The sequence below is a fragment of the Siphateles boraxobius genome, unplaced genomic scaffold (assembly GCF_051911475.1).
Source record: "Siphateles boraxobius isolate OS27281-9 unplaced genomic scaffold, OSU_SipBor_1 223, whole genome shotgun sequence".
Classification (NCBI taxonomy): domain Eukaryota; kingdom Metazoa; phylum Chordata; class Actinopteri; order Cypriniformes; family Leuciscidae; genus Siphateles; species Siphateles boraxobius.
The window spans coordinates 224,653-241,428 of NW_027508837.1; the positions used below are offsets into that span (position 1 = coordinate 224,653).

General features: G+C 39.9%; 1 protein-coding gene across 1 annotated transcript in view; it reads left to right on the forward strand.

Annotated features, from left to right (window-relative positions):
• strn (striatin, calmodulin binding protein) overlaps nt 1–16,776 on the forward strand; it is a 67,876-nt gene that overhangs the window by 8,801 nt on the left and 42,299 nt on the right.

A 16,776-nucleotide genomic window follows, 5' to 3' on the forward strand; every position in this document is an offset into this window, starting at 1 on the left:
TCACACAAGTGAAGGGAGCGTTGAGTAGGGCGTATGCTCACAAGTTACCGTCTCATACTAGTTAAAGCATCCTTAAAGCGGTGGTATTATGCCCTTTTCACAACATGTATAAGTCTCTGATGTCCGCAGAGTGTTTGTTTTTAGCTCAAAATACCCCACAGATATTCTTATATAACGTTACAATTGTCACTTTTTAAGGGTGAGCAAAAACACGTTGTTTTGTGTGTCCCTTTAAATGCAAATGAGCCGCTGCTCCCGGCACCAGGGGCGGAGCTTAAAGAACTAGTGTGTGTGTTTCAGACACGCACTTTATTTCAAAAACTTTTATGTTGAAGCCGGAGTCAGAAAGATGGAGAGACTCTAGAAGTGACGACATGTAGAAGCAACAGGACATTTCTGAACGCTTAGTTGATGAATGTGTGCAGCTGATGTGGAGTTAACGATCTTCTAGTCACTGATTAGCATATTCTGTCATGATAATCTATAAATCGTGTTCCGGGGGCGGAGTTTATGTAAATGTTAGGGTTTGTGATGTCACTAACCCGTGAAGAAGCTCATTGTAGTTCCTACCAGCCGTTTGTTGTAGTTCTTAAAAAGAGATTTCTGTGAAAGAAAATCTCTCTCTTTGCTTTGAGCTTTGAGTCGTAACTTTGCAGATGTTGTTTCTGCTCAAACAGCAACATTACACACTAACTACAGTTAGAAAAGTCCACTGCACCATATACTCCATCTACTGTTTGCATTAAACATCAGATCTGTGATCATTGAGTTCATGAAGTGTTCAACAAGCCACACCTAATAACCATCATCCACACACTACTGACACTATTTGTCCTATATTATCCACCTTATGTTTAATTTAAGAGCAACACGGCCATTTGTAACTTGTGTAATGTTGTTATACAGTCTGTTACGCTGCTTTATATTGCAAACTGGTATTTGGTATCATATTATTTTAATTTATTATCACATAAATAAACACACTGGCTTGTAATGGAAATAGTTTTAATAGTTAATGCACTTTGTTTTTCTTGTTATTTGCATAGAGCAACTAATGAATCAAGTCTCGCACATTGACAGAAAATAGCTTGTATTCGTATTGCAAAATAAGGAGGATAAATACTGGGGGGGGGGGTATTTATTATATATATATTTATGAATGAACACTATGAAGCGCTTCCCATCCAATAAATAGCAATAATCTTTGTGCTTTATTATTTTTGATTTGAAATCCATCAATCAGTGTTTCAACCGCGGCAAAATACCAATAAAACGGCTTGAGAACAATAATGTCACGTAATGTCACATTTACCTCAGAAAAGCCTTTCAATGACCATAAACTCGATAGTCAGCTTGAAAAATAACTCTAGAGATGAGCGTTCTGATACATATACACACTATATTACATATTTATTATTTTTAGTAATATTATATTATATTATAATGGATGGTTTTATATTTTAATGAATGCTTGAAAACAAGTTTTTATGACAACCACCTTTTAAATGTTTACTTTTAAAAAAATTATTTGGCGTAGAAACATAATTATGTAGTTAAAAGTAGTATTATAGGCGTTATTTTTATAAAAATGGCTAAATAAAATGGACCGAAATTTGCCTGTCGAATATTATAGGTTGTATTTTTAAACATTGAACTGAAATCTGAAAGGTGAATATGGATTATTACTGAATTTTTAATAATGAAAATGTGTGTGAAATGTTTTGAATTGAAATATTCACAGCTTAAATATTCAACCATGTTAAATTTCAGCCCATAAAAAAATGCAAGCCCTAAAGATATAATGCATTAAAAAAAAAGTCAAGTAGTGCGATTCAACAAGCTTTTTTGTTTCAAAAACATTTGTCATTATCTTACTTGTATAGATTTGCAAGCATGTGATTCGAAATCGAATTGAATCGTGAAATTCGTGTCAATACCCAGCCCTAATAAATGCCATAGATTAGGAATACATCTAATGATAAACTTAAATATTCCGTCAAATTGACCATTTTTAATCAGAATTAAATAAATGGAATTTTCAGTATTGCAGGAAATATAAGTATATTTTCATGGAACTTTTCACTGATATTAATGCAATGCATTCAGACATTGAGTGAGTAGATGCATGTGATGCTGCTTTAGAGAGTGTGTGTGTGTGTGTGTGTGTGTGTGTGTGTGTGTGTGTGTGTGTGTGTGTGTGTGTGTGTGTGTGTGTGTGTGTGTGTGTGTGTGTGTGTGTGTGTGTGTGTGTGTGTGTGTGTGTGTGAAATGAGGCGTTGTGTTTCAGGTCATGTGACACTTTGAAATTTTGTGCGTTTCACACGTTTAGATTTTGGGACCTGTGTTGTTCTGGGCTGTGACGATCAAATTGCAGGGGTGTGTTTTGTGTGTGTGTGTGTGAGACGGTGAAATAAAAACACATCTAACGTGATCATATTCACAGAAACCGTGCACAGTTTACGTCATGTTGTTTGCTGTGTATCACATGACAACATTACATGCTCTCATTTTCCTCAATCTGAATGAATTCAGTCCGATTTCAGATTCTAAAAGTTCTGTTTGAATAAACCCTAAAGTACTCTGAATCACTGATTCGTTTACATGTATTCTGTTAGATAATACATAAACTAGTGTTAACTAATGGGATCTTATTATAAAGTGTTACCACATGCCAGTTTGAGACATGAAATGTAAATTAACATCGGCATGTTCGTTATGTAACTGTAAACATCAGTGCATCAAGTTATTTTTTTAATCCATATGAGGAAATGGTCAGATTCTAGTCTCGAGCCATCAGTCCGATTATCTGATGCATGAGCTGTGATAGCTGGCGGCGTGTGTGTGTGTGTGTGTGTGTGTGTGTGTGCATAGTACTGACCCACATTCATTTCGTCGTGTTAAACGCCAGACTATTTTCACTATTTACACTACCAGTCAAAAGTTTTGTATCGGTAAGATTTTTAATGTTTTTAAAAGTAGTCTCTTCTGCTCACCAAGGCTGCTTTTATTTGATTAAAAATACAAAAAACAGTAATATTGTGAAATATTATGTAAATCATCTGTTTTCTATGTGAATATATAGTAAAGTGTAATGTATTCCTGTGATCAAAGCTGAATTTTCAGCATCATTACTCCAGTCTTCAGTGTCACATGATCCTTCAGAAATCACTATAATATGATGATTTGATGCTCAAGAAACATTTATGATTATTATATATGATTATTTCGATAGACATCATTTGCGTTATATTAAGCCATACAAGTTTTAATTCCTGGGTTTCCCTTTAATATCAGCTTCAGCGAGCCTAAATACTGCACCAATCCCAGTGACTAAACCAGCACTAATCTCCATATTAAAAAATTCTGTTAGCATCAAAATAGCTCATGCTTTATCTCACGAACCGTCTTTTAAACCTGGTTTGTGTCCTGTGGTGTGTAATGCATGTGGGCGCTACTAAACCAAACACTGTTGCAGTCTATAAGTGTTGATTTGAATGGCTAAATGATGTTCAGGCGTTGGTGAAGCTCTTTTAGATGCTGCGTTTCTGTTCGACATGTTCAAAGGGAGAATGACACTCTTAATCCTCCCACTCGTTCCTGACGCACAACACCGGCCCTCGGGAGCACACACACATCCAGACCGGCGCTTTAGAGTGCATTCTGGGGAGCATTAGAGGATCTCCTCTGTGTGTGTGTGTGTGTGTGTGTGTGTCTCTCCAGATGGGAACCCTGAGTAAGTGAATCAGGGCGACCTCATTCATTCATAACTCTGGTGTGTTACATTCATAACTCAGTGTTGTATTTCTTCAGTGAATGATCTGATCATGTAAACGAGGTGGTTTACTGTAGTGCGCAGCGGAGGATTAGAGTACACGAGGTGGTTTACTGTAGTGCTCAGCGGAGGATTAGAGTACACGAGGTGGTATACTGTAGTGCGCAGCGGAGGATTAGAGTACACAAGGTGGTTTACTGTAGTGCTCAGCGGAGGATTAGAGTACACGAGGTGGTTTACTGTAGTGCTCAGCGGAGGATTACAGTACACGAGGTGGTTTACTGTAGTGCTCAGCGGAGGATTACAGTACACGAGGTGGTTTACTGTAGTGCGCAGCGGAGGATTACAGTACACGAGGTGGTTTACTGTAGTGCGCACCGGAGGATTAGAGTACACGAGGTGGTTTACTGTAGTGCTCAGCGGAGGATTAGAGTACACGAGGTGGTTTACTGTAGTGCTCAGCGGAGAATTAGAGTACACGAGGTGGTTTACTGTAGTGCTCAGCGGAGGATTAGAGTACACTAGGTGGTTTACTGTAGTGCTCAGCGGAGGATTAGAGTACACGAGGTGGTTTACTGTAGTGCTCAGCGGAGGATTAGAGTACACAAGGTGGTTTACTGTAGTGCTCAGCGGAGGATTAGAGTACACAAGGTGGTTTACTGTAGTGCGCAGCGGAGGATTACAGTACACAAGGTGGTTTACTGTAGTGCGCAGCGGAGGATTAGAGTACACAAGGTGGTTTACTGTAGTGCTCAGCGGAGGATTACAGTACACGAGGTGGTTTACTGTAGTGCTCAGCGGAGGATTAGAGTACACGAGGTGGTTTACTGTAGTGCGCAGCGGAGGATTAGAGTACACAAGGTGGTTTACTGTAGTGCTCAGCGGAGGATTACAGTACACGAGGTGGTTTACTGTAGTGCGCAGCGGAGGATTAGAGTACACAAGGTGGTTTACTGTAGTACGCAGCGGAGGATTAGAGTACACGAGGTGGTTTACTGTAGTACGCAGCGGAGGATTAGAGTACACGAGGTGGTTTACTGTAGTGCGCACCGGAGGATTAGAGTACACGAGGTGGTTTACTGTAGTGCTCAGCGGAGGATTACAGTACACGAGGTGGTTTACTGTAGTGCGCACCGGAGGATTACAGAGGTGGTTTACTGTAGTGCTCAGCGGAGGATTAGAGTACACGAGGTGGTTTACTGTAGTGAGCAGCGGAGGATTAGAGTACACAAGGTGGTTTACTGTAGTGCGCAGTGGAGGATTAGAGTACATGAGGTGGTTTACTGTAGTGCTCAGCGGAGGATTAGAGTACACGAGGTGGTTTACTGTAGTGCTCAGCGGAGGATTAGAGTACACGAGGTGGTTTACTGTAGTGAGCAGCGGAGGATTAGAGTACACAAGGTGGTTTACTGTAGTGCGCAGTGGAGGATTAGAGTACATGAGGTGGTTTACTGTAGTGCTCAGCGGAGGATTAGAGTACACGAGGTGGTTTACTGTAGTGCTCAGCGGAGGATTAGAGTACACGAGGTGGTTTACTGTAGTGAGCAGCGGAGGATTAGAGTACACAAGGTGGTTTACTGTAGTGCGCAGTGGAGGATTAGAGTACATGAGGTGGTTTACTGTAGTGCTCAGCGGAGGATTAGAGTACACAAGGTGGTTTACTGTAGTGAGCAGCGGAGGATTAGAGTACACAAGGTGGTTTACTGTAGTGCGCAGTGGAGGATTAGAGTACATGAGGTGGTTTACTGTAGTGCTCAGCGGAGGATTACAGTACACGAGGTGGTTTACTGTAGTGCTCAGCGGAGGATTAGAGTACACGAGGTGGTTTACTGTAGTGCTCAGCGGAGGATTAGAGTACACGAGGTGGTTTACTGTAGTGCTCAGCGGAGGATTAGAGTACACGAGGTGGTTTACTGTAGTGCGCAGCGGAGGATTAGAGTACACGAGGTGGTTTACTGTAGTGCGCACCGGAGGATTAGAGTACACGAGGTGGTTTACTGTAGAGCTCAGCGGAGGATTACAGTACACGAGGTGGTTTACAGTAGTGCTCAGCGGAGGATTACAGTACACGAGGTGGTTTACTGTAGTGCTCAGCGGAGGATTACAGTACACGAGGTGGTTTACTGTAGTGCTCAGCGGAGGATTACAGTACACGAGGTGGTTTACAGTAGTGCTCAGCGGAGGATTAGAGTACACGAGGTGGTTTACTGTAGTGCGCAGCGGAGGATTACAGTACACGAGGTGGTTTACTGTAGTGCGCACCGGAGGATTAGAGTACACGAGGTGGTTTACTGTAGAGCTCAGCGGAGGATTAGAGTACACGAGGTGGTTTACTGTAGTGCGCACCGGAGGATTACAGTACACGAGGTGGTTTACTGTAGTGCGCACCGGAGGATTAGAGTACACGAGGTGGTTTACAGTAGTGCTCAGCGGAGGATTACAGTACACGAGGTGGTTTACAGTAGTGCTCAGCGGAGGATTACAGTACACGAGGTGGTTTACAGTAGTGCTCAGCGGAGGATTACAGTACACGAGGTGGTTTACTGTAGTGCTCAGCGGAGGATTACAGTACACGAGGTGGTTTACTGTAGTGCTCAGCGGAGGATTACAGTACACGAGGTGGTTTACAGTAGTGCTCAGCGGAGGATTAGAGTACACGAGGTGGTTTACTGTAGTGCGCAGCGGAGGATTACAGTACACGAGGTGGTTTACTGTAGTGCGCACCGGAGGATTAGAGTACACGAGGTGGTTTACTGTAGAGCTCAGCGGAGGATTAGAGTACACGAGGTGGTTTACTGTAGTGCTCAGCGGAGGATTACAGTACACGAGGTGGTTTACAGTAGTGCTCAGCGGAGGATTACAGTACACGAGGTGGTTTACTGTAGTGCTCAGCGGAGGATTACAGTACACGAGGTGGTTTACTGTAGTGCTCAGCGGAGGATTACAGTACACGAGGTGGTTTACAGTAGTGCTCAGTGGAGGATTAGAGTACACGAGGTGGTTTACTGTAGTGCGCAGCGGAGGATTACAGTACACGAGGTGGTTTACTGTAGTGCGCACCGGAGGATTAGAGTACACGAGGTGGTTTACTGTAGAGCTCAGCGGAGGATTAGAGTACACGAGGTGGTTTACTGTAGTGCGCACCGGAGGATTACAGTACACGAGGTGGTTTACTGTAGTGCTCAGCGGAGGATTACAGTACACGAGGTGGTTTACTGTAGTGCTCAGCGGAGGATTACAGTACACGAGGTGGTTTACTGTAGTGCGCACCGGAGGATTACAGTACACGAGGTGGTTTACTGTAGTGCGCACCGGAGGATTAGAGTACACGAGGTGGTTTACAGTAGTGCTCAGCGGAGGATTACAGTACACGAGGTGGTTTACAGTAGTGCTCAGCGGAGGATTACAGTACACGAGGTGGTTTACAGTAGTGCTCAGCGGAGGATTAGAGTACACGAGGTGGTATACTGTAGTGCTCAGCGGAGGATTACAGTACACGAGGTGGTTTACAGTAGTGCTCAGCGGAGGATTAGAGTACACGAGGTGGTATACTGTAGTGCTCAGCGGAGGATTAGAGTACATGAGGTGGTTTACTGTAGTGCTCAGCGGAGGATTACAGTACACGAGGTGGTTTACTGTAGTGCTCAGCGGAGGATTACAGTACACGAGGTGGTTTACAGTAGTGCTCAGCGGAGGATTACAGGATTATTTTTTACATTTTAATAGTTAAATTAAATATTAGCAATCAAAAAGCATGTCTAATTAATTGAAATTATTAAACTTATACAATTTAACAACAATTTATTTAAAGTAACAAAACAAATTACATTTAAATTTACATTTTTAATGCCCTATGAAATGCATTAAATTTTTTCCCAAATTCAGAATTTTCCATTTTAATTGTTTAATTTCATTTTAATAATTGAAAAGCATATCTAATTTATTGAATTCATAAAATTAACAACTTAATAATTTATTACATTTGTTTTACAATAATATAAGGCCCTATGAAATGTTTTATTAAATTATACACTAGATGTGTATAATGTGTTTGAATTTTTCTGCTCTACAAGTTATTGGCCTTTAGAGTAAATTCTATATTTAATCTGTCTGTTTAATGTCATAATACACAAGGATGAAGTTGTAGGCTGATTGTTTGGTGAACTGGAGGTTAATTGTGTGTGTGTGTGTGTGTGTGTGTGTGTGTGTGTGTGTGTGTGTGTGTGTGTGTGTGTGTGTGTGTGTGTGTGTGTGTGTGTGTGTGTGTGTGTGTGTGTGTGTGTGTGTGTGTGTGTGTGTCAGCTATTTTACAGCAGCTGTTAATGCGTTTCGTCCAATAAGAATCTAGTTGCCGAACGGATCACCTGATCTTCTGCTTTGATCCATCAAGATCCAGATAAAAAGAAAATAATCTAATTGCAGATTGTATAAAAACACATTTTCATTCGTGTCAAATTAAATATGGCATCATTTCTGATAGATCCGGAGAATACCAGTATTATTCAGCTTTATTTCAATTAACAGAATTTTTTTTTATAGATTTAGTTAACGATACTAACCCTGGAATTAATATTTCCAGTATTCCTCAAAACATTTATCCAGATGGCTGTAATCAGGTTTGAGCTTTTAAACGGCTCAGATATGCTAATGCGCCGAGATATCCTGTAGATTGGATACTAATGAGTCGTGAGTTTTATTTTCTGAAATCTCTCTCTTGCGCATCTGCAGTTTAAAGATGTGTGTGTGTGTGTCAGTGTGTCTGTTTAGAGCTGTGAGTGTGTTTAGAGCTGTGAGTGTGTTTAGAGCTGTGAGTGTGTGTGTGTGTGTGTGTGTGTGTGTGTGTGTGTGTGTGTGTGTGTGTGTGTGTTTAGAGCTGTGTGTGTGAGTGTGTTTAGAGCTGTGAGTGTGTAAGTGTGTGAAGACAGAAACTGCATCGGGTCGAAGCGCGGGAACATTTGATCAGTAATTTCTAACCGCAACAAACCACAGCTCCTCCTGCAGTGAACCTTGCTCAATGAAACACACACACACACACACACACACACACACACACACACACACACACACGGTTGCTCAACGAGTGCAAACGTCACACTGAGGCGCATGAAGCCGCTGTCACGATAAGCATGTTTTCGTCTGTACAATATGGTTTCATTGGTTGAATGCATTAACTAAAATGAACTAACAATGAAAAAATATATTTTTTACAGCATCTATTAAACCTTGTTAATGTTAGTTCACATGCATTTACTAATCTTAACTGATGCAATTTAAGATTTTAAAAATGCATTTATTTAGTAACTAAAATGATCTGGATTTATTCATTGTTAGCTAATGTAACTAATGTACTGAAATAATCTTAACAAACGAAACCAAAAGTCACCGACTTTTTACATTGATGATGTTAAAGTTGATTAATTCAAATAATATGGTAATTAATAGTGGTTGACCGATATATCGGCCGATATTTGCCATTTTCAAAATATCGGCATCGGCTGATAAGATTTTTCTTATTGGCCGATGTGTTGGAAGCCAGACTTTTATTTTGAAGGAGCTCCGGACTTTATTTTGACGGCGCTCCGGACTTTTATTTTGACGGCGCTCCAGACTTTATTTTGACGGCGCTCCGGACATTTATTTTGACGGCGCTCCGGACTTTTATTTTGACGGCGCTCCGGACTTTATTTTGACGGCGCTCCGGACTTTTATTTTGACGGCGCTCCGGACTTTTATTTTGACGGCGCTCCGGACTTTATTTTGACGGCGCTCCAGACTTTTATTTTGACGAGCGGCGCTGAGAACGGCAGCGCTCACTCACATTCTCCGTGTTCATTAGTGTACGATCTCTGTCACTCATATCTAATACTTTGTTAGACAGAACTGGTAAACAAAGAAAGTAAATGTTTTGCGTAAAAGTAAAGTGTTGCTTTAGTTTATTATTTGTAACAGAAAAGGCAAACAATCAGGCTAAAATACTTCCTCATTTACCGTCAACATTCAGTAAATGCGCATCTACATCATTTAAACAAATCTCTGAACATCTAATAAACATTTAATTTCACAAACGTTGCAGATATAATGGAATCCAGCTTGTGATATCTTGTGAAGTGTGTATTTGTAGCCGATATAAACGTGTTCCTGCGAGTGACGGTGTGTGTGAAGCGAGTGAATGTGAACAATCAACTTCACAGACGCATCGAAAACTTGAAATCCTTCATTTTAAAATATGCTGTGCAACATCCAGTTGCCCACTGTCATATTCATAACGTTTTCACTGTGTGCTGTATGTAAAATTAAAGTATGGAAAGTGTTTATTTGAAAAAATATGATAATCGGTGCACACGAACTGACCAGATTACTGAGTGCCGTTACAGTGTTTACTTCCTTTTTATTCACATATTTATATTTTTAAACAATTACTTTGTGAAAAATACTGTAATATTTTTCAAGAAGTTGACATCTAAAGTATAAGCTGGTTTATTTTAAGTATTTGTTTCCTAATTTATTTCTAATTTATTAAATATTGATTCAAATAAATATAAAGTTTAAATATAAAAAAATCGTCTTTCGGCATCGGCCATCAAAAAAACAATATCGCTCGAGCACTAGTAATTAAGCACATTTCTCAATAGATTATTGACTAATTTTTAGTGTTAACTGCTGTTCTGTAGTGTGTGTGTGTGTCTGTGTGTAGGGCTGGGTATCGTAACAAAATTTTCGATACCAATACCGATACCGATATCGATACCTTGACTGCGATACCGGTTCCTGAACGATACTTTTTTCGATACCAATTTTATGAAAGTTTTAACAATATAACATGACCTAATTTTATTTTTATTGTTTCAGTTTGTTGACTTTTTACATTCATATTTTGAGTCTGTAAAAAACCACCAATGCTAAAGTTTTCTATGTTTCCTAATAATTTAACAACATGTATTCTTTACTTCAATGAGCTCATTGTTTCTGCCTTAACTTAATGCATTGTTTAACATTGAAACTGAATGAAAATTAATTGAAATGCATTACACAGAGTCACCTCTGATAACAGATCACTCTAAATTGTAATTTAGACACATGCATTTTCTGTAAAGCTGCTTTGAAACGATATGTATTGTGAAAAATGCAATACAAATAAATGTGAACTGAATTAAATATAGGCTACAGGTGTGCGGGATATATGCTCGCGCTCAGCACACATGAAGCTTTGGCAAAGCACTGGCAGAAGTAGCCTAATGATTATGGATGTGTCGGAAACGATAGCAAGGAGATATTTTAATTGTTTATTAATGAACAAGTGTTTACAGTGTGTTGGCTGCAAAGATGATTATGGCGATGCTGACTCGTCATTCCTGCAGTAACGTTAGCGAACGCACGCGCGCCTATGGATTAGGTAATCAAACTATTTATTTATAATTGTTTCGTTTAATAGTAGACATATTTTGACCGTGTATAGAACTATTTCTCATGCCTGTGAGGCAAGTATCCTATACGCTGAGTTTCGGTTCATTTGTGACGCGCTCCAGTTCTTGCAGTCGAAGACGGATAAACTTTCTACTCTCAAGTATATCTGTGCGCTTTTAAGTGCCTTATCAGATTTACCGTGTTGCCGGTCTTGGCAGCAATTATCTTGTCGAAAATATTGCATCGCGTGCTTCTAGCATAGGTAGGTAAGCTTTGATAATTTCCACATATTTTCTATCTATCTGGGTTGGGATGCTTACACACACACACACACACACACACACACACACACTACAGCCTCACGTGCGACGAGCCAAGTCTCTAAGCCGCCGCGTAAACTAGTGTTTTTCCGCCACAGCCAATCATGCTGCATGTTTATTGTTTCACTGACGTTGACGAGATTAACCACTTAGGTACCGAAAAACAAGACATGTTTCAATACTCGGTAGTATCGAGGCAATTCGGTCGGTACCTAAAAAGTACCGAACTTGGTACCCAGCCCTAGTCTGTGTGTGTGTGTGTGTGTCTGTGTGTGTGTGTGTATTTAGGCTATTTGCTACAAAAGGTACCTTTATGCACAATTTATATAATGCTTTTATATATATATATATACAGTATTATTTAAAAAAAAATTATTTTGCAATAACGATCTTGTGGTTTAAAAGTACTTTATTGTCATGAAAATAATGCGTACAATTCTTAATGGCTTAATTTTGTGCTTTATTTGTGTGTTTTGGAGTGTTTTGTTCACAGAGGCTGTGTTTACGAGATTGACTCGGAGTGTGTGTGAATAATGCTCTCTGTGAAGGTTTACGAGATTGACTCGGAGTGTGTGTGTATAATGCTCTCTGTGAAGGTTTACGAGATTGACTCGGAGTGTGTGTGAATAATGCTCTCTGTGAAGGTTTACGAGATTGACTCGGAGTGTGTGTGAATAATGCTCTCTGTGAAGGTTTACGAGATTGACTCGGAGTGTGTGTGAATAATGCTCTCTGTGAAGGTTTACGAGATTGACTCGGAGTGTGTGTGTATAATGCTCTCTGTGAAGGTTTACGAGATTGACTCGGAGTGTGTGTGAATAATGCTCTCTGTGAAGGTTTACGAGATTGACTCGGAGTGTGTGTGAATAATGCTCTCTGTGAAGGTTTACGAGATTGACTCGGAGTGTGTGTGAATAATGCTCTCTGTGAAGGTTTACGAGATTGACTCGGAGTGTGTGTGTATAATGCTCTCTGTGAAGGTTTACGAGATTGACTCGGAGTGTGTGTGTATAATGCTCTCTGTGAAGGTTTACGAGATTGACTCGGAGTGTGTGTGTATAATGCTCTCTGTGAAGGTTTACGAGATTGACTCGGAGTGTGTGTGTATAATGCTCTCTGTGAAGGTTTACGAGATTGACTCGGAGTGTGTGTGTATAATGCTCTCTGTGAAGGTTTACGAGATTGACTCGGAGTGTGTGTGTATAATGCTCTCTGTGAAGGTTTACGAGATTGACTCGGAGTGTGTGTGTATAATGCTCTCTGTGAAGGTTTACGAGATTGATTCGGAGTGTGTGTGAATAATGCTCTCTGTGAAGGTTTACGAGATTGATTCGGAGTGTGTGTGAATAATGCTCTCTGTGAAGGTTTACGAGATTGACTCGGAGTGTGTGTGAATAATGCTCTCTGTGAAGGTTTACTTTACTTTAATTTTGGTTATAGTAATTGTTATTGTCTATTTAGTTTTATTTAGTTGTAGTAATTTTGCTGAAAATGAGCAAACTAGAAATTTTAAATAAGTTTAATTTTAGTATTTTTAGTTAATGTTTTGTATTTGAAGTCATGAAATGTTTTTCATGGTGTCAGTAAACGATAACAAACTTGTGAGACATGCTCACTTTTTAAAATTAGTTTTAAATCGTTTTGCGATATTAATCAGTAGTTTGTGTGCAAATGGACCAGTTTTTAAAGGCCCCCTGAAATCAAAATGTACGTTTTTTTAGCTTTTAGTATGAATATGTTATCCTTAAGGTTATGAATAAGCTGCTCTGCTCCAAAACAATGATAAAATTCGCTTTTAGGAGAAATGACATCACAGCTTCTCATCACATCTTCTGTCCAATCCTATGCTCTCTAGAGTCTAAAGCTCCGCCCCCATGCTATAAACACCACCTGACCAAAGCAACCGTTGACACACAGTGTGTGTTGGAGTGTGTGTTCGGTTGCTCAAACGCTCCACTTTTATTCTGTTCTCCAACTGTACGCTGGTTAAGAATGAAACGGCTAGAATTAATTCACGTCTACTATTGAATCCATCGCATCATCATCGATTCGCTTCCATGTGCTGTCAGTCTGTGAGGGAAACTAAACGCTATTTGCTATTTAAAAAGGGGGAGGAGCCATTCAATGTGTCCCGCCTTAACTTCCTGTTTCAGTGGGAATTATGAACCAGTCGGATGTCTTTGGTCTCTTTAGGAATGATCATGAAGCCAGCAACACTGGCGTTTCCCAGTAAAGTTTTACTGGGACTAAAGTAGTTAATTAACTAAATTAATTATTTTTTTATAACAGAAATGACCCATCACTGAACTTACTTAAGCTGGACTGTGGCGCTATTTTCTTCTGGAAACAAACTTTGCTGCATTATTTTCCTGTTATCTCTGTAAAGCTGCTTTAAAAACACTCTGTACTGTAGAAAGCGCTTTATAAATAAAGATGCTACAGCTAAGATTATTTTTATTACCTCACTGGCAGATAATTTTGCTTTACTTAAGCAACAACTCACTTAATATTGATTTATTTACCCAGAAAACAAGACATAATATCTTATGTCATTTTACTCATCTAGTAAATGCATCTTGATTTGAGAATTTTGGACTGGAAACAAGATAAAAAATACCAAGTTCCTCAAACTATTGAGACTTTTAAAAAAAGACTAAAAACATTTCTTTTTACTTTTAATTTTTACCTAACCCTAACCTTTACTTTGACTTTTAACTACCATTTCTATGTTTTTTACCATGCTTTTATGATCTTAACTGTGGTACATTACAAATAAAATCTATTATTATTATTATTATAAGTAAAGCATGTTTGCAGTGCTCGGTGTGTTGTGTCCCGCGGGTCCTGCTGTTCGACAGGCATGTCGAGAGACGCCTCTGGGGACGCGAGTGGGCCGTCCTGACGTCACTGAACTATTTCTGCACTCGTCCTCCGTCTCCTCGTGAGCGATGGAGAAACTCAGCCGGTGACGGAGACGTGTGTGTGAGACTGAAGTCTCCAAACCTTCCCTGAGCCGGAGAGCCTGGGAACCATTGAGGTCGTTAAACACACTTGAAGGAAATGCAAATGCGTTTTAATGGGTCACTCCGTGATTAGCACACACCAGGAGTTCTCCCATCATTCCCCATGGCTCTCTATGGCCCAGTTCTTCTTCTGATGGGGTGTTTTCTGCAGGATGATGGATGTGTGACGGCTCTCAGACTCATTCGTTTCACTGTTTTACTGCAGATTAGGGCTGTGAAACGGTTCATCGTGAAACACGAAGTCATGCGTTCGAAAGGCATTTCTCTTTTTTTGATGGCAAGATGTGTTGGAAATTTAAACTGCACAGTTATTGCGTTTATCTCGAATAATGATAACCACGATCAGACCATTTAAAGGTGTGTTTGATTATGATTTGACTTTTCTAGCTGTAGTTAGTGTGTAATGTTGCTGTTTGAGCATAAACAACATCTGCAAAGTTACGACTCAAAGCTCAAAGCAAAGGGAGAGATTTTCTTTCACAGAAATCTCTTTTTAAGGACGACAACAAACGGCTGGTAGGAACTACAATGAGCTTCTTCACGGGTTAGTGACATCACAAACCCTAACATTTACATAAACTCCGCCCCCGGAACACGATTTATAGATTATCATGACAGAATATGCTAATCAGTGACTAGAAGATCGTTAACTCCACATCAGCTGCACACATTCATCAACTAAGCGTTCAGAAATGTCCTGTTGCTTCCACATGTCGTCACTTCTAGAGTCTCTCCATCTTTCTGACTCCGGCTTCAACATAAAAGACTAAACGTTTTTGAAATGTTCAGTGTGTGAGTATGAGGTAATCGAAGCTGCTAACAAACACACACACACACACACACCAGCTCTTGAAGCTCCGCCCTCTGTGCCGGGAGCAGCGGCTCATTTGCATTTAAAGGTACAGACACCAAAACGGTGTGTTTTTGCTCACCCTTCAAGGTGAAAATTTAAACAAGCTATAAAACATATCTGTGGGGTATTTTGAGCTAAAACTTCACACACACACTCTCGGGACATCCAAGACTTATATTACATCTTGTATAAAGGGCATTATAGGAGCGCTTTAATCAGTAATTGCGACAGGCCGTCCTCATCCACGGTTTGCTCAGGTTAACATGCGTTGATGGATGTGAAGGACAGACATCTTCATCCACTGTGTTACGCAAGACACGGCCACCGGCTTTGCTTTCAGCCTTGGTTCCCAGTGTTGTGTGTGTTTGAACTCGCATGATCGCACAAACCCTGCATGTGTGTGTATGTGTATGTGTGTGTGTGTGTGTGTGTGTTTACATGGACCACTCCGATACCATGAGTTCATGCCTCATCATTTATTACCCATACTGAGGTGTTCGTTTATTAAATATGCTGGCTCGTTTGGTTTTGCTAGAATCAGTGCATTAAATGCATTTGGATCTGCTTATAAGTGACTGATATGCAACGCTCCTCATGTGATCAATATCGACACACTGCAAATCTACATGGCACTGTAAACATTTCTATTGTTATTTTTAAAGTCCCCCTGAGGTAAAAATCCAGGTTTTAATGTTGTTTATGTGTCTATGTGGTGTTTTTAATGTGCTTTAACACAAAGCATGTGTAAATTCATAAGTCGACAGCATTGCTGAGTATTTTCTCCTTAAAACTGCAGTGAACCAAAGACAGTCTCAAAAACACGCTTTGAAATCGCTGGTGTTTCTGACGTCACAAACTACCTTGTAACCAATCAGATCAACGTGTGATCGTCAACGAGTGGATCTCTGAGTGAGTGAGTGAGTGAGTGGAGGCGGGGCTCATTTGCATATTCATAGAACCGCGGATACTAAATGAGGCAAGGGTGTCGAGTTACACTGAAGATATTTTAACATTTTAAGACATTTTTTTCAAGGTAAAAACGTTTAAAAATATGTAATTTTGGTGATCAAAAATGAGTGTTTATAAGGGATGAAATTATTGACTACAGGGAGACTTTAAATATTGAAGTGTTTATAATTGTTTATAAATTATTATCTCCCTCATCTTTTTGAGTGAGCAGCTGATAGTAAAGCATCGACATTTCAAAATAAGAGTCTTGGTGTATTTCGGGCTTGTTTATAATCAACCGTCCCGTCACACAAAGGAAAGACTAAGAACATTATTTAAAGTCCATCATTTTATCCCTTAAAACTCATCTTTGATCACCAAAATTACATATAAAAAAAATCCTTGATAAAAATCCTTCATAGCTTAAAATATCTTGAATGTAACTCGACACCCTTG